The sequence below is a fragment of the Microcebus murinus genome, chromosome 12 (genome assembly GCF_040939455.1).
Source record: "Microcebus murinus isolate Inina chromosome 12, M.murinus_Inina_mat1.0, whole genome shotgun sequence".
Classification (NCBI taxonomy): domain Eukaryota; kingdom Metazoa; phylum Chordata; class Mammalia; order Primates; family Cheirogaleidae; genus Microcebus; species Microcebus murinus.
Genome location: NC_134115.1, coordinates 41,169,899 through 41,189,647, shown reverse-complemented (window position 1 = coordinate 41,189,647; position 19,749 = coordinate 41,169,899).

Below are 19,749 nucleotides of genomic sequence, written 5' to 3'. Positions count from 1 at the left end.
TTTAAATATGTCCATCTCTTAAGTCATACAGAAAATGAATTATAGTTACAAAACATTGTTATGAAAATAATAGCTTTTATGATTGCCCATGTATTTACCTTTATTGAAATCTTATTGCTTCATATGGCTTTGAGTTACTGCCTTGGGTCCTTTCATTTCACCCTGTTAGGGCTTCCTTGAATATATTTTGTAGTATAGGTCTAATGGTGAAGGACTCCCTCAACTTTGTTTATCTAGGAATGTCTTAATTTCTCCCTCGCTTTTGAAGGACAGTATTTCTGGGTATAGGATTTTTGGTTGACATTTTTTTCCTTTTAGGACTTATTAAATATATTGGTTCACTGCCTTCTGGCCTCAAATTTCTGATGAAAAATTTGATAATCTTATTGAGGATCCCTTATATGTGACAAGTCATTTCTCTCTTGTTGCTTTCAAGATCCTCTTTGTCTTTGAATGTTTGATTATGATGTGTCTCAGTGTGAATCTCTTTACATCCATCTTACTTGGAGATTGATGATATACTTAAATGTTTATATTCATATCTTTCATCAAATACGGCACATTTTCAGTCATTATTTCTCCAAATTTTCTCTCTTCTTTTTCTTTCTCATTTCCTTCTGAGACCCCACAATGCATATGTTAGTCCACTAGATGGTGTCTTACAGGTCCCTTAGGCTCTGTTCACTCTTCTTCAGTCTTTTTCTTTCTGTTCCTCAGACTTGATAATTTCCACAGTCTTGTCTTCAATTTATTGTTCTTTCTTCCACCTGCTCAAATCTACCTCTGAACCCCTCTAATAAATTTTTCATTTCAGTTATTGTACTTTTCACTTCCAGATTTTTTTTAGGTTTTCTGTTTATTGACATTTAGGTCTTTTCTTACCATATGCTTTTCCCTGGTTGTACATGTTCACTTTCTAATTTTTCCCATATATGCAGTTGCCTTTGAATGTCCTAGGCTTTGGTGTATGGCAGGTGTCCTCAAACTACGGCCCATAGGCTACATGTGGGTGTTTTTGCCTGTTTGTTTTTTTACTTCAAAATAAGATATGCACAGTGTGCATAGAAATTTGTTCATAGTTTTTTAAAACTATAGTTTGGCTCTCCAACAGTCTGAAGGACAGTGAACTTTGCCCCCTGTTTAAAAAGTGTGAGGACCCCTAGTTTATGGCTTTCAAAAGGGAAAAAGAAAAATGTAGTAGGAAAAAAAAGGTCACTTGACCTTAAAATTCCTTGGAGTCACTTCAGCTAAAGGGGCAGGGGTTTGCAACAACAGGGGAAAGTGAAACAGCAATGGCCTCTTTCCCCTTTGCACCTCTGTGATCAAAAGCAGCATTCAGAGACTAATGCACAAATCCCCAATATTTGGAGGACAAGGTCTTTTTTAACCACTGTGGCTTCCTCAGGCTGTGTGCAGGTTGCTCCAGGATGACGTGCACAACTGCCTGCCACAGAACTGATAGTGGGGGATGGACTGATCAGTAATTAAGCAATTTACTATCCAAGGCTTTCCCTGCAAATCGTGAGACTCCAGAGTTCCAAATAGTAATATTAGACAGATTCTGTCAGTGTAGTTGTTGTCTAGATGGGGAGATTGATTCCTGGTGTTTCCTACTCTACCATCTTCTCAGAAGTCTCTCCAGACTGGCTACTTTTGAGGCAATTTTAACTTCATTTTGAAATAATCATTCTCATAGGGAAGAACTATGCAGAACTTTAGCTCTAAAAAGTGAATGTATATACTAGAGAAATGGACAGATTGGGTAACCTAAATGTGTTACTTCTGTTGATGGGATTGTTCAAGGATGGTCTATCCTGGGTAACTGTATTGGCTTCTTACTCGAACCCAGAGTTTGCTGCTTTATAATCTATTGCACACTGTGGTCCCCTGTGTAGAACTACAGCAGGCCTGTCAGGCCTGTCAGATCTGAGTGGATTCTGATACAGTGGTGCTCAAACTGTTTCTCGGCATGTGAGAGTTCCATAGGCATGATCCAGGGGGATGCGGTTAGTAAGAAAGTGGCCAAGAAGGCAGAACTTCCAGAGCCCTGTCCTTACTTTAATAAGGGTAACTCCACTAGTATCTGTTTAAATATCAGGATTTTATATGAAATTTGATTTGAAAAGAGGGGTTGTTGGCTTAACAACATCTGAGATGTTAAATGGAAAATGCTTTATCCAGTAAATGTTTGGTCTGGAGAAGCTGGGAAAATTACCACAATAAAATCTGAAACCAGTAACTACATTCACCATCTGTCCTCCTCCCTCATTTCTGCTTAACTAAATGAACTCAAATACTAACTCCGGAGAAAACCACCTCTGATCAATCATTCCCACACACAAAGAATTTTCTTCTCTTTCTGATCACTTCTCTCCATCATTGTATTGGTCAGGATAGGCTGATGGCAGTAATAAGCAACCTCCAGTCTCAGTGGCTTATCACGTTATAAAGATTATGTTCCCTTTAGGCAAGTTCTAGAACCAACATTCTTGGCCGGGTGGCTCTGTTAGTTACACTCCTCATTGAGAAGCTAGGACCCTTCTACCATGGTATCCCATAGGCCAAGCTCAGAGGCCTCTGATGGACTCCCTGTAGTCTGTAGAGCAAGAAGTGACAGTGTGAGAACTTCACTTGGCATTTGTGGAGCCAGACTTGGAACTGACATATAAAATTTCCTTCCACATCCTATTGGCCATAAATAGTCATAAGGTCTCAGAGAGATACAAAGAGGACTAAGCAAGGTAGAATTACTTGGTGGTCAAAGGGAAAATGTAATTATTTGTTGAATATATAGAATTAATTGTCTTTTCCATATCACCAGCTCACCCTCGTCCATATACTGTCTTGGGGTACAATTTCCTACATATTTATCTTAAATCCTCAAGTAGATTTCAAGTTCCTAAAGATAGGAGTTATGTGCTATATTGTACTGCTTGTAACCCTTGATTTTCCCAGATATGTTAGTTAGGGTAGGCTAAGCTATTATAAAAACAGACTCAGTGATAATTTAATACCTAAGGAATATAGACTTTTTTTTGCCTCAAAATAGTCTTGGGGGAAGGTGTTATGGTTCAGTAGCAGCCCTAATCACTAGGCTCTTTTTCTGGTGAGCTAACTGTAACTTTTTCATCCGCAGGGTTGCTTTGGGCATTGCCATTCCAACCGGCAGAAAGAATGAACAGTGTGGTGGAGTGTGTATGTGAGTTTCTATGGATCAAGCTGGGAAGAAGCACACACCATTTCCATTTACATTGCAGTGGCAAAAACTCAATGAGATGGCCACACTTCACTGCAAGGGGGGGATTGGAAATGTAGCTGTTAGCTGGATAGCTATTTTCCAACTACAAATCAGCTACTGTGGAAGAAAAGGATATTGGTGAAAACTTTCAAATTTCCTCTCATAGGGAAAGGGAAATTTCTCTCCATTCTGACAATTCTTCAATTCCTCAAATTGTCATTCCGTATTTCTTAAGTTGGAACTGATATTCAGGGGTAAACTAATATGCCCAATGAGACACAACTACTAGCCTTAGGATTTGCACCTAGGTCTTGTTGGCTTCTGTACTATGCTGTATCTTAGACATAGTAGAATCTCAATAAATATATCATGGTAATACCTTATCAATGTTTTATTGCATTTTTTTCTTAATTCTTCTTTAACCTCCCTCATTCTGCCTCCCCTGCCCTTTTCAGGTGCAGTGATATATGAAGAGTGATTTCTGTTGGACATTCAACACAATACTCCAATGCACTTTGAACATATCATATAGTGTGAAGATAGAAATGAAAGAAATTCAAAGCCGACTCTTGACTTTTGACACATTCCATTTGTATTTTGTCATAGCCATTTTTTTTTCTCATTATGGTTGCCTAGAATGGTAAACTATTATCTACTGAACATCCATTTCTCTGGAATAAGTGGTGAGGAGGACAGAAAACTCAGTTCTTACTCCCAGTGAGGAATGTGAAGTTCACAGCGGGTACTTTGGGAATGCTAAGAAGGGAACACCAAGGTAGCAATGTTACCTTCTTGATTCTGCTGTCTCCCTCTGGGGGAGGATACCCTTTACTCTTATAAAGAGGTTTTTCTTCTTCTTGATTCCATTCTACCGTGACGGTTTTATGGAAAATGCTATCATAAACCCTAACATGATACTACATAGAGGCTGAAGTTGTGTTTTTTGTTTTTTTTGAGACAAGGTCTTGCTCTGTCACCTAAGCTAGAGTGCCATTGCGTCAGCCCAGCTCACAGCAACCTCAAACTCCTGGGCTGAATTTTTCCATTTTTAGTAGAGACAGGGTCTCACTCTTGCTCAGGCTGGTCTTGAACTCCTGACCTAAAGCAATGCTCCTGCCTTGGCCTCTCAGAGTGCTAGGATTACAGGTAAGAGCCACCACGCCTGGCCAAGGCTGAAGCTTCCTTAAGCAATGTTGGGAGGAGTTTGCAAGCCCAAGGTTCTAATCCCTCAAAGAGTTAATGTTTTATATTATAGATAGCAGTAATAAGGAATCAAAAAAGGGCAAAGGAGAGTCTCTCAACCCCTCCCTTTCTCTCTTTCATGTGCACACGTGCCCCACGTACACTCACCTACATACACACTTTCTAGGTCACTATGTTCAGAGTCTAAATAGGCATAAAGATAGCCTTGATTCAGAGATAACGCTGTCATTTACTAACTGTCAGTCTTTGACTGATTCATTCAACCTCTCTAAACCTCAGTGTCTGTCCTCATGTGTAAAGGGGTATACCATCTACACTTACTTCATAGTGTTGTTTTAATAAAGTTTTGGTAATGTATGTAAATTAATATATTTTAACTATTATGTTTGTCCATTAAGTCCAAAGTGTCTAAAATCTTCTCCAACTTATACCACTTCAGACTAGTAAAGAACTTACATGGTTTTTTGCTTTGTTTGTTTTTAATGTCCACAGATGTGAGAGGAAAAGAGGAGGTATGTGACTACTAGTTTCATTTTTTTTTCCTTGTCTGTCTTTACATTATGGCTTTAGGGTCATCATATTCCTTGATTAAACCCACATTTAATGTGAATTCATCAGAATGTAACTGTAACAATTGTCTTTCTATTGTTCCTGCAGTTTGCCAATTAGATACTATTGCATACATAACTGTCTGGTAATGCAGTGGTTTTGCTAAATTCCACAATGTTGGAATAATATTGCCAATGTTTTGATTCTGGCTTAAATAAGAAGAGGGGCCTATAGGCTTCCCATAGAGGAGGTCTTTGTTGGAATCCAGATACCACCATTAATTAGGCACAATATAGGAGAAAAATGCCAAAACCCCAAAATGATTTTAGAAATTAGCCATATGTAAGTCCCTATGTCTGCTGGAAATAATAGAGGTTTATTCTGTTTGAAATCAGATTTCCCCTAATGCAATGTTGTACACAGTTGGAGAATATTGGTAGGTTTACAATTCGTAACAGTGTTCTTCTTTCTGGAAGACTGAAGGGTGTTGACAATGGAAAGTTTTTGAGGGTGACTAATGTTCTCTATGAATAAGCCTAGATCCTTAAGTCTTCCTCTGAATGCTGGAAACCGTAACAAAACCCTCTTGTAGGAAAACTGATAGAAGTTTTTCTTAAGTAAGTTCCACTTAAAAACCCAGATTTTTAAGTTCAGATCTGAGATACAGATTCAACTAAACTATATTAGGCCTTTTCTATTTGCTGAATTCTTTCCTAGGGCCTTTCAGATCACTCATGAGTCATCACTAGTTGTATCCTCTAATCAGATGGCTACATGGGTGTATCATTTACTTTGCAAACTGAACCCCTTTTTCTTTGGTTGTCTCTCTTTATGTACCTGTTTGAAAAAATCACAGATTATTTTGCTGACCTAGACCTTATCAGAGAAAGATCAACTCAACAATGTTTGAAGACCATTTCAATCCACAAAGTTCACTGGTTTGCTGTGAGCTTCAGGCTACTTCAGGACTTACTGTGCTGAGGTTCTAGGTCCAACTTTCAAGGGAGGTAATACTCCAAGACTAGAAGGAGGAATTAACAGTGAAGAAGATTATAAACTTGGCTTATTTTTCCTTTTTACATATTTTGAAATGTTCCTTTAGCGACGTAAAAGGGAAAAACATGAAAGCCAGCCAAGGATCCAAGCTCTGTTGTTATTTCAGCGGAGAGGAAAGCATGGAGACTTTACTGCTCTACCGGTTTAGCAGAAATACTGGAAGTCTGTCGATCAATTAACCAGAGGATCCTTTCTTGTCTTGGCTTGTTTGGGAGCTGGTACAAGAGCTGATAGTCTTAGCCCTGTTTAATTTATGTAGCTTCAGAAACAAAGGTTGTCAGGGCCCACGCAATGAAGACAGAGGAAGAAAAGCAAATGAGACTGGGAGCAGGTCTAAACCTCCTCCTGTACCACTGTCACCTTGCTCATCAGGTAAGAAGAAAAACAGATTAAAGCAAGTCCTTTGTTTCTAAATTCCAGGCTTGCAAAGGATGTATTATGATACTCATTTCAAAATATGGTTACATCTTGAAAGCATTTTTGTTAGAAAGGCATATTATCGCTAACAATGAAGCAAGGAAAAAAGCTGGGTGCATTACTGGTAGACTCTTAAAATACCTTAGCAGATTTGACTTTATATATATCTTTTTACATTAGCATTCAAAAATCCTTGGCAGGAACAATAGGAATGGTTCAAAGTTCAATTCATAATCATAAGCAGACTTCTCCCCGACTCCCCCCACCACGGCTTTAGTTTTTATGAGTGTATTTGGAGGGAGTGGAAAGAAGAGAAAGGGGTCATGTTTAAGCATTTTTTTCCCCTCTTCCCCAGATGAGCTCTAATTTCATAATAGGATAGTTTTATTCAGAGTTAACTACTTTGGTTTTGGTTCTGAATGATAATCGTAGAAAATATAAAGTAACGTTTTAAAAACTCAGACTGTGAAAGAAAGGAATAGTGCCGCTTAGTAAAAGCATATGTTGCTGGTGGGACCTCACAACCACATTCAAATCACGCTCTTGCCAAATCACGTTATGTTTCTAAAGCTCCTTATTTAAATTTCCCAAGCGAGGTTCATATGGCATGTTCTGTGTTTTCGCTCTGTAGCATTGAAGGGAGGTCCTTAGAAATCTTCCCCCTTAAGAACCAACTTTTTCTCTTCTAAATAAAAGTCCAAATTAAACCTAGTTTACGTTTATGCGTGACAGTACTGCATGCCACCGACAACAACAGAAAAAAAACATCTGCTCTTGGCGGTGTTTTTGGGTTGTAATAATGGCCCGTGGAGCTATGGAGCAGCGGCTCGTATAGGCAGAGCGCCCGTCTGCATTTGCTGCGGCTGTACGTGGAGTTAGGCTCCACTGTGGTCCGCATTTGCAGGACTCTGAAACGCCATCTAACCAAGTCCCAGTCTCAAAGAAAAGAATGCATTAAAATCACTCCAGGCTGGTGTTAGGTGTATAGTCTTTTCTATAAAAGAGTAAAAATACAAAGCCCATGTGTTTCGGTGCTTTACAAAACCTGGAGTCAGGAATTCATCCTGAAGTTGAATGTCCCAAGTTTGTGTCTGCTGTCACGTTTGAAAACTATTTCTCTGTTTCCTTCTGTCCTGTTTAGAAAGCCTAATTCTTTTTGCTGCTTTTAAGGCTCTGTCTAATCGTTACTTATGATTTCAGCAGTTCTTTCCTGGCACCTCTGAGTTCTTTACAACTTAATTATCATATCTATCGCTACAATGAAATAAATGATTACAACCCCCTAGTCTTTGATACTGTTTACCCGTCTGAATTTAAAAACAAACCACAATGAATTGTTGGCTTGCATTAAGCTTAGAGCTATTATGATATGGAGATCTTTCTAAGTCACTTTCTAAAACATAGCACAACTAGAGAGAGAGGGATCCATATTACACATGGCACAAAATGTGGTTTACTTAAACATAATCCTAACTAGTACATTGTAAAATATTCTATGAGGTCCTGATATTTATTTCTGTTCTCCCCCATACCTGCCTTATGCCTTATCACCAATGAACTAGGAATTTTTTAAAACCTCTTCTACAAGGTAAGAAGGTAGCTTTGTTTTCCTTCATCCAGATCTCTCTTCTTTGTTTAGGATCTGCTGATCTTCTAAGGGCTGTACCTGTTTTGTGTTTTCTGCATATGTCCACTGGTTTTTCATATTTTGTTCATATTTTATTTAACATATATATTTTTTTCTGATGAGGAGTATAATGTTGTGGTTATGAGCACAGACTATAGAGAACCAAATCTTTGCTCTGAGATTTGGGCAATTTACTTTTCCATATATTAGTGTCTTAATCTATAAAATGGGGACAGAAAGTTATTTCTAGGGTCATTAAAAGGGTTATTCTATTTTAAGCATTTTAAGCACTTAGAATTGTACATGGCCACAGAAAACTCTTGATTTCAATATTACTATTATTATTCAACTGTATCACCTTGCAAAATGTCTGGCTGCTTTTTCTATCTGCACAACCTGAAGTTATTTGTTTTTCTTAAGCAAAAATGCTCTGTCTTCTGCCTTTATATTCTGCCCAAGGGAGAGTTCTGCCCCATGTTACAGCAATCAATGGAGAAATGTACTTGCTTCCTTTTGTTGGGAAGAGTAAGGTCCAGATTTGAATTGAAGGTGAATTCTTCCTTCCCAGTAAGGAAAGACACTGGCACTTTGTCTCTTCCTATAAGTTACTATTATAATACATATTTTCTAGTAATTGTAGCCATATCCCTTTCCTCTGAGGTGGGCTATCCTTGAATAAAATGATTTGCATATGTGCAAATGCCTTTTATTTCAAATATTGAGTTTCTTGATCCTTTGCCTCATAATTGCTTATTTTTCTTTGTTATTTTAAGTCTCCAATAAGATTTTTGTATCACTTTTAGTGTTATAGAAAGTAGGAGGAGAATGTTCTATTAAGTTGCTACATCATAAAGTTCAGGTCAACATGAGGGACAAGAGGTGCCCAACACTCGCCTCCTCCGCAAAGAAAGAGCAAAAAAACAGATAACCACAAGTCTAGACAGTCTTAGAGAGAACACTGTTCAGCAAGGAAGTAACAAAGACCACCTGAGGCACAGAAATTTGAGATGGCAGCACAGAAAGTGAGGTGAAGCAGCTGGCTAGGATTGGCTTGGAGCCAGCCAATGAGTTGCAAGGAAATGGTAAGTGGGAGGTCCCCAGAAGTCCACATTTGTATCACAGATACCTGCAATCCTAGGTATAGGAGAGCCCCAAAGTGCTCATAGGATTTGAGCCTAGCATGGGGAGCTGCCTGTAGTCCATATGACTGCGTTATTCCAGAGAGGAAATTTATACTGCAGCCTCTCCAACCTGCTCAGGGCCAGGGCTACTGCAGCACAGCACCATTTTGAGAGGAGAGCCAACACCAGATTATACCTCGCCCTTGGGCCCAATAGCCCCTGCATCTTCACATACCTGGGGCCCTGCCAGCATTTTCCCACATTTACCCAGAGGGCAGCAGTGTCATGACACCAGCTGGATCTTGTAGTGCAATTGTATCTAGCACTTGAAACCCATGGAGTATACTGTACCCGGGGATACAGATGGTCTGATACATCAGGAAAGCTGCCCCTAAGATATATGGAGCCGAAATACTTGTTACCCAGAGCCTGAGAACGGCCCACCTGGGGGCACCACTGCTGAGAAGGACCTCACCTCCTCCTCCAGTGGTGGGTACACAACATGTCCAAGGGCTTGAGGACTAGCCCACCCAGGACCATTGCTGATACCTGTGCATGTCACTGAGGGGCCCAAGGACTGGTATACCTGGAGTCTACCACTGCTGACACTCATATACACCTAGCTCAGGGGCCTGAAGACCAGTCTGCCCAGGGACTGCTGGCAACATGGGCCACTCTAGCAGCAGGGCTGCCATGTGCTTCCAAGGTGCTTGAAAATCAGCCTAACCAGCCTCATCACCAGCAAACTCATGCCACAGCCTCCATAAACAACCACAGTTTAGGCCACTGAGAAACTTGCAGTTACTGCTGATGTTGATTACAACCAAAGAAATCACTTTAGGGGTTAAGGATGGGGGCTGCTGCTACTACTGACACCACTGATGCCATGCATACTGCCTAGGGTTCTAGAGACCAGCCTGCTCACCCCATTGCTGCCACAGACAACACTCAAGCAAACTGCTGACTGGCCCCATTCAGACCTGCCACCACCTGCACTTGTGTACACCATGCAAGGGCTCAAGACTGGTCTGCTTGGCATCCTCATTCAGAGTAAAGACTTGCCATAGCCTCCACTAACAACTACAGCCTAAACCACTGAGGAATTCACACCACTGATACTGATTGATTACAGTCAGAGAAATCATACAGGAGCTGCACTACTGTGCCCACCTAGAATCAAAGCCAAAGCACCCTACTCAATCAGTACTATGATACACCTATAGGAAAACATCTTTCCCCCAAAAGCCAATCCATAAAATTGGAGGAAGTAGATGTTAAGTTGATATCTGCATATCTGGCATAAGGACACAAGGGACATGGAGAAGCAAGGAAATGTGACACCTCCAAACTAAACAGACCCACCAGAAGAAAATAAAATACCTGAAAAAAATTTTAAATAATGATCCAAAGGAAACTCAGTAAGACATAAGTGAACACAGCCAATTCAAATATATCAGGAAAACAATTCATGGTCTTAATGAGAATGTCAGCAGAGATATCATTTTAAAAAACCAGAAATATTGAAAGAAATAAAAAATATACATGTGAGCTTCAACAATAGACTAGCTCAAGCAGAAGAAAAAATTTTTCAGTTTGAAGACAGGTCTTTCAAAATAACAGAGTCAAGACAGAAAAAAATAATGAAGAAAGCCTATGCAATAAATGAAACACCAATAAGTGAACAAATATTTACATTTTGAGAGTTCAGAAGGGGAGAGGAAAAAAAGGCATAGAAAATCTATTTAATGAAATAACTGAAAACTTCTCAAATCTCAGGAGAAAACATCAACATCCAGAGATAGAAATATCCCCGGATATATTCAACCCAAAAAAGTCCTTTCCAAGTCATATATAGTCATAAGTCAAGGAGAGAATTCTGAAAACAGAGAAATGCATCAAGTCACATATGAGGGAATTTTTATCAGATTTACAGCAGATTTCATAGTGGAAACCTTTCAGGCCAGGGGAGAGTGGCATGATATATTATGCCAAAAGAAAGTGCTAAAAGAAAGAATCTACCAACCAAGAACACTAAACCCAGCAAAGCTACCCTTTAGAAATGAAGGAGAAATCGTCTTTTCTAGACAACCAAAAACCAAGGGAATTCATCATAATTGGACTGGCCCTACAAGAAATACTTAAGAGAGTTCTACATCTGGAAGCAAAAAGATAATAGCACGAACATGATGTAATACATGAAAGTACAAGATAAAAAATCCTCCTTTTAGTGTACTTTATTTTGTTGTGTTTCACAGATAATGCATTTATTACAAATTAAAAGTCTGTGGCAACCCTGAATTGAGCAAGTCTGTTAGTTCCATTTTTCTAACAGTAGATGCTCACTTTGTGTCTCTGTGTCACATTTTGGTATTTCAAAATTTTATTATAACATCTGTTGTGATATGTGATCAGTAATCTTTGATGTTACTACTGTTATTGCAGATGTGGTAGAAGCAGGAAGAGAATTAGAAGTGGAGCCTAAAGATTTGACTGAATTGCTGCAATTTCATGATAAAACTTGAATGGACAAGGAGTTGCTTATGAATGAGCAAAGAAAGTGGTTTCTGGAGATGGAATCTATTGCTGGTGAAAGTGCTATGAACACAGATGAAATGACAAGATAATCTTTAAAATAGTGTATAAACTTAGTGGATAAAGCAGTGACAGGATTTGAGAGGATTGACTCCAATTTTGAACAAAGCTCTACTGTGAGTAAAATGCTATAAAACAGCATCATGTACTACAGAGAAATCTTTTGTGAAAGGAAGTGTGAATCAATGTAGCAAACTTAATTGTTGTCCTATTTTCAGAAATTGCCCCACCCTTCAACAACCAAAACTTTGATCAATCAGTAGCCATCAATATCAAGACCCTCCACCAACAAAAAGATTATGACTTGCTGATAGCTCAGATGATCATTACCATTTTTTGTAATAAAATGTTTCAAAATTATATTTTAGACATAATGTTATTGCAAATTTAATAGACCATAGTATAGTGTAAACATAACTTTTATATATACTAGAAAACCAAAAAAAAAAATCATGTGACTCATTTTATTGTGATATTTGCTTTATTGCAGTGGCCTGGAACAAAACCTGCATCATCTTTGAGGTATGTCTATATAAAACTCAGAGTAGATACACAAATAAGAGCAGAGAAAGGAATCAAACGTTATTACTACAGAAAACCACCAAACCACAAAGATATACAATAAGACAGGAAGAAAGGAATAAAGAATATATAAAATAATCAGAAAACAATAAACAAAATGACAGAAGTAAATCCTTACCTCTCAGAAAAAACCTTGTATGTAAACAGTTTCAATTTCCATATTAAAAGATATAGACTAGTTGAATGGATTTTTAAAAAATGACTGAACTAATATGCTGTCTACAAGAAACTCACTTCACCTGCAAAGACACACACAGACAGAAAGTGAAACTATGGAAAAGATATTACAAATGGAGACCAAGGCATGCAGGAGCCACTTTATTTATATCATACAAAATTGAGTTTAACCTAAAAAGGAAGAAAGAAGATCATTATATAATAATAAAAGATCAATTCAGCAAGAGGATACAAAAATTATAAATATATATACAACAACACCAGAACATCCAGAGCTATAAAGCAAGTATAATTAGATCTGAAGAGAAAGATAGACCCTAATATCATAATGGTTGGGAAATTAAACACCCCATTTTCAGCACTAGATAGATCATCTAGACAGAAAATCAACAAAGAAACACCAGACTTAAATTGCACTGTAGACCAAATGGAACTAATAGACATTTAAAGACCGTTTCATCCAACAACTGCAGAATATACATTGTTCTCATTAACAAAAGAACCTTCTCCAGGATAAGCCATATGTTAGGCCACAAGACAAGTCTCAACAAATTTATAAAAATTGAAATGATATCAAGTATTTTCTTAGACCACAATTTAATAAAACTAGAAATCAATAACAAGAGGAACTGTGGAAAATGTACAAATAAGGGAAATTAAAGAACATACTCCTGAATGACTAACACATCAATGAAAAAATTAAGATGGAAATAAAAAATTCTTGAAACAAAATAGAAACACAAAATACTGAAACCTATGGGATTCAGCAAAAGCACTAAGTCTGAAGTTTAAAGCAGTAAACACATTAAAAAAGTAAAAGGATTTCAAATTAACAACCTAATGATGCACTTCAAGGAATTAGAAATGCAAAAATAGAGCAAATGCAGAATTATTAGAAGGAAAGAAATAATAACAGAGCAAAAATAAATGAAATACAGGCATACCTCAGAGAGATTGCAAGTCTGTTTCCAAACCACTACAATAAAGCAAATATTATAATAAAGTGAGTCACACAAATTTTCTGGTTTCCCAGTGCATATAAAAGTTATGTTTACAATATACTATAGTCTATTAAGTGTGCAATAGCATTATGTCTAAAAAAATGTACCCTAATTTTAAAATACTTTATTGCTAGAAAATGCTGACACAGAGATACAAATTGAGCACATGTTGTTGGAAAAATGACACTAGAAGACTTGCTTTATGCAGGGCTGGCATAAACTTTCAATTTGTAAAAGGACACAATATTTGCAAAGTGTACTAAAATAAGCTTGTAGAGATAAAAATTACAAAAGATCAATGAAATAAAAATTTAGTTTTTTGAAATGATAAATAAAAGTGACAATGCATTAGCTAGACTAAGAAAAGAAGACCAAATAATGAAGTCAGAAATGAAAAAGGAGACATGGCATCTGATACCACAGAAATACAAAGGATCATTAAAGACTATTACAAACAACTATACGACAACAAATTGAAAAGCCTAGAGGAAATGGATAAATTCCTGGACACACACGACCTACGAAGACTGAACCAGAGAGAAATAAAAAACTTGAAACAGACCAATAATGAGTAATAAGATAGAATAAACAATAAAAAGTCTCCCAACAAAGAAAAGCCCAGTATCAGATGACTTTGCTACTGAATTATAACAAACTTTTAAGGAACAGCTAATACCAGTTCTTCTCACACCATTCTAAAAAATTAAACAGGTAGGAATTCTTTCTAACTCATTCTATGAGGCCAGCATTACCCTGATACCAAAACCAGACAAGGACACAGCGAAAGTACAAGTCAATATTCCTGATGTACATATGATATGGTTTAGAATCATTAAAACTCATGTTGAAACTTTATCCTCAATGTGGCAATATTGAGAGGTGGGGGCTTAAGAGCTGATAAGGTCATGAGGGCTCTGTACTTCTGAATAGATAAATTTATTCATGGATTAATGGGCTCATGGATTAAATGGATTATCACAGTAATGGGACTGCTGGCTTTATAAGAAGAGGAAGAGAGATCTGAACTAGCATGCTCTGTTGCCTTACCATGTGATGCCCTGCACTTCTTCAGGACTCTGCAGAGTTCCCACCAGCAAGAAGACTCACATCAGATGTAGCCCCTGAACTGGGATTCTCATTTTCCTTATCTGTAAGAAATAAATTTATTTTCTTTATAAATTACCCATTTTCAGGTATTCTGTTACAAGCAATAGAAAACAGATTAAGAGAACATAGATTCAAAAATTCTCAACAAGTTTTCCTTTCTCTCTGCATCCATGCCAGCATCTATTGTTAAGGGACTTTTTGATAAAAACCATTCTTACTGGAGTTAGTTGATATCTCATTGTGGTTTCATTTGCAATTCTCTGATGATTGCTGATGTTGAACATAATCAACAGAGTAAAGAGACAATCTGTAGAATGGGAGATTATTTTCAAGCCATTCATCCAACAAGGCATCAATATTTAGAATATATAAGAAACTCAACAGCAAAACACAAAATAATTTGATTAAAAAATGAGCAAAGTCTCTGAATAGGTATTTCTCAAAAGAAGACATACAAATGGCCAACACGTACATGAAGTTATGTTCAACATCACTAATCATCAGGGAAATGTAAAGCAAAACTGCAATGATATATCATCTTGTTAAAATGGCAACTATCAAAAAATAACAAATGCTGGCAAGAATTCAGAGAAAAGGGAACCTTTATACACTTTTGGTGCAAATGTAAGTTAGTATAGCTATCATGGAAAACAGTTTGGAAGTTTCTCAAATAACTAAAAATAGAACTACCCTATGATCCAGAAATATCACTACTGGTATTAATCCAAAGGAAAGGATATCAGTATATTGAAGAGACATCTGCATCCCTATGATTATGGCAGCACTATTCACAATAGCCAAGATATGGAATCAACCTAAGTGTCTATCAATGGGTGAATGGACAAAGAAAATGTACATATACACAATGAAATACTATTCAGCCATGAGGATGAAATCCTGTCATTCATGCCAATATGGATGAGTATGGAGGACATGATGTTAAAGTGAAATAAGTCAGGCACAGAAAGATAAATACCACATGTGGCAGCTGAAAATGGTTGAACTCACAGAAGTAGAGAGTAGAATTGTGGTTATTAAAGGCTGGGAAGGGTGGGGGAAAGGTAGAGAGAGGTTGGTTAACATATACAAAATTATAGCTATAAGGGAGAAATAAGTTCTAGTGTTCTATGGCAATGAAGGGTGAATATAGGTAACAATTTATTGTATTTTTTCAAACAGTGAAAAGAGATTATTTTCAGTGTTTCCAATACAGAAATGATAAATTATAGGTTATAGATATGCTAATTGCCCTGATTTGATCATTGCACCTTCTATACATGTATTGAAATTTTTTTACTCTATATTCCATAAACATATATAATATGTATCAACTAAACATAAAGTTGAAAAGTATCAGACCAAGGACCAGCCACTATAGAAATTTATGTGATACTAATCACTCCTTAATAATGGCCTTTTATGAATAATGTACATTTTAAGTAGTGTAATATGTACGTATGATTAGTATATAATCTAAATAAAATGTTACCATATTAATGAACTGTCAAGCACCTCAAAGTTGATATAATCACAGACAACATACCCAATAATAATTGATTTTGCTTGCCTGCAAGAGCAGTCTAGACCATAATAGAAGAGAATAGATTCATTAGAAGGAAATAAATTAATCAGAAAATATAGATCCATTTTCTCCTACATAATATATCTATTTTATGTAGTATCCTGTGATCTTTTAGCTGCTTACAAGTTAGTTTCTCTGTTATATTTTAATAGAGATATTAAATGCTAAAGGCTGAGAGAACAGGCTCTGGAATCAGACAGCTTGGGTATGAATCCTTCCTCTTCTCTTTATCAGCATTGGTTGTTTGTGTAGATTACTTAACCTCTTTAAGCCTCAGTTTTCTTGTCTGTAAAATGGGGGTGATAACAGTACCTACCTCACCAGGTTGCTGTGAAAATTAGATAAAATAACATGTGGTGTTGTGCTTGCTCAACAGATGCGTTGAAGAAGTAATAGCTATTAGTAAACATAAACAACAGTGTACTTTTTTTCTTGGAACACTTAATTTTTTCCTTAGTCTTGAAAATAGTGACTAGTGGTTTGTGCTCTTTCAATAATGTATGCTACTGAAGATTCGAACATAACACACACAAAAAAATTGCTATCTGACTTCTCTTCCTTATACCTATTTCTTTTGTTACCAGATATCAGAATATAAAAAAAATTGATATGTGGCATTTTCAGCATTACCAGTTAAAAAATTTTCTTCTAAATATACATGTTAAATATCTCTTTTTTAGAAACAAGGCTTAAAGAATTCTGAATTCTTGAGAGCAGTGTGTCATTCAGTCACTACTGTAGTCCAAATTCAAAAGCAGTCAACATTTGACTCCCCATTATACAAACTTTGAGGTACTATAAGACAAGACAGTTTGTTAAGACCATAATTCAAGTACAGAACATGGCAAATTAGGAGGGTGAACATATAATTGCCATCCACAGTGAGATACTCTAAAGGGTCAATGAAACTAGCACTAATTAAATTAGGCTGGGCTAACAGGTGTATATTGGGACTATTTTGGGTGAACCTGGATAATAGTCACCCTATGATTCTGTGTTTCTGGTATCTAAGTCTGTTTAACTCATCACCCCAAAATCTTCCATGAAGCAATAACCATTTTAATATAATTTTTTGGGTCAATAATTCAGGAATGGCATAGTTGAATGCTTGTCTCTGTTCCATCATGACTAGAACTTGGCTAGAATGGCTGGAGATGCTAGGATGACTCGGCTCGGGCCATGTGTCTGGGGCCTCGGTTCTGGGTGTCAACTGGGTTCCTCACTTATTCTCCATGTGCCATTTGCTGTGGCTGGAATAGTGTAGCTATAAAGATCTAAACACAAAAGAGCTAAAAAATATTGAGACCGCATAGGAATCCTGGCAAAAGAAAGACCAGGCTTCCGCACAGCAGGAAATACCTAACGCTGTATCTCCTTAAGTGTATAGCACATGTCATTGGTGATTTTTAAGTAGACTTGACATTGAGTAATACTATTATCCAATCACGTTTGAAAAAAAAATTTTTTTTACCTTCAATTGTTTTGATAATTCATGACAAGGAGAAAATTTCATTGCTACTAGTCCTTTACATCAATATAACCCTTGATGAATTCTCTCCTTAGCCAAGAGACTAGATCTCAAGGCCAGAGACTTCAGTGGGCAGCACTATTTAGTAAGAAGTTAATGAATAACACGTTTTTTGTTTTCATTTTTCTACTACTACTTTCTTTTAAAATACATGCACATATATAGTGGTGATCATTGTACAATAGAGTGAATATACAAAAATTACTGAAGTGTTTAAAAAAAGACATGTGATCTGTTAGACAGTGGAGCCTCAGGGATTTGGAAAAGATTGAATTAGAGATGCTTGATGTTTTGCACATAGAGATTCACAACAGCCAGACTACAGAGACAGCCAGTGCCAAGAGGATATCTACAGAACAGGGCCTCAAAAATGGAAAGTGGAGGATGAATCACCCAGCAGATCATGTATCCCTAGCCCAAGGTCAAGGATGAGTAAGAAGAGTAAAAGAGCCAATTTTTCCCTCTTCTTTTTCAAGTCCCTGAAGCCACTATTCTGGGCTGTAGTGGGCAATCAGTATGTTTTAATGGGGTAGAAAAAAATTGTAAGCTGGTTCATAACTAATAACTGAAAATGGAAAATTACAACTTTAATAACCAAAAGTGCCTGAGAGATTTTGAAATCTGCCCAAGATGTGATTCAATAATCTGTCCCTGGGATAGGGAGATTTGACATAGCACAAGGGGCAGTGATTTGAAAAAAATAAAACTGAAACATGTTTTTACCCTACCAACCTGAGATAATTCAACAAACTGCTCAGCTATTTTCTCAAAAAAAAAACCAAAAAAAAAAAACCAAAGAAACAACAAATAAAACCAAATATATGTATCAGTAAAAAGAGGAGTCAATATAAAAATCTTAAATAACACTAAACACGTAGTAGAATGTGGCAAAATCATATTGGTGGTGCAAGGATAATTAAAATTTGGGAAACTCAATGAAGATGATGGCGAAATTTCACCATGATTCCTAAAATGGGTGTCAGTTGAGTTATTTTTCTTGACTGAAGCATTGAAATTTCTGTTGAAAGCTAAACAAATCATCTAGGAGTGAGGAAAAGGAGTTATTCTTTAAGTCCTTGCTAGTCATCACAAATAGAGTTCATTATCAAATTATTAGAGAATTGGTGGTTGTACAGTTGGTTACATTGTGAACTTAGGAAATCTCTGAAGCTTGAGTACCTGGCTGGCAAGTAGCTGGCTAATGTTTCCCAGAGAGAGCATCAAACATTGAAAGGTGAGACAGATTCCTGAGAAAAATTGCCCTTAGCAGCAGGAACGACAAGAAAAAGCACCGTGGCTTTTGTCCTGTATGCTTCCTGTTTATTTTGTTGTTTCTGCCCTACTTTCCCCATCTTTGTTGCCTCTCATACCCCAAAAGTCCTTCTGTTTAATTATAAAGCCCCTGATTTATAGGTGGCCGCTCCTAAGGAATGGCCATTCCCATTTGACCCATGCAAAAATGTCTTTTGACAACAATACTTTTGTATATGCTCAGAAACTGGTCTTAGGAGTTGAAAAGCAATTTTCATATGACAAGGCATTAAAAGGAGAACATTCCTTTTAAGAACAAACTCTGCATGCATATGGGTGCTATGCAACTGTTTTTCTAAGAAATAGGTTTTAGGAGAAAGAGCCTGGGCTTGTTTCTAGACAGATCTGGGTTCAAGTCGTATCTCTCCCATATACTAGGAATTTGACCTTTGTCATATATGTATCCTCTCTGACCTTCAGTATTCTGTTACAAGTGATAATTATTCTTTCTTCTTTGGTTGTTGTAAAGTTACAATGAGACAGCATACACAGAACACACAGCTCAGTGCCTGTAGCATGCTTTATACTCAAGGAATATTAGTAACAGTTCTGTTCCCTCATACCCTTATAAAAATGATTATATTAAGAAAAAAACTATGAGAGTTTACATACATATATGTGTATATATCTATATCTGTAAAACCATATTCTCAAATGT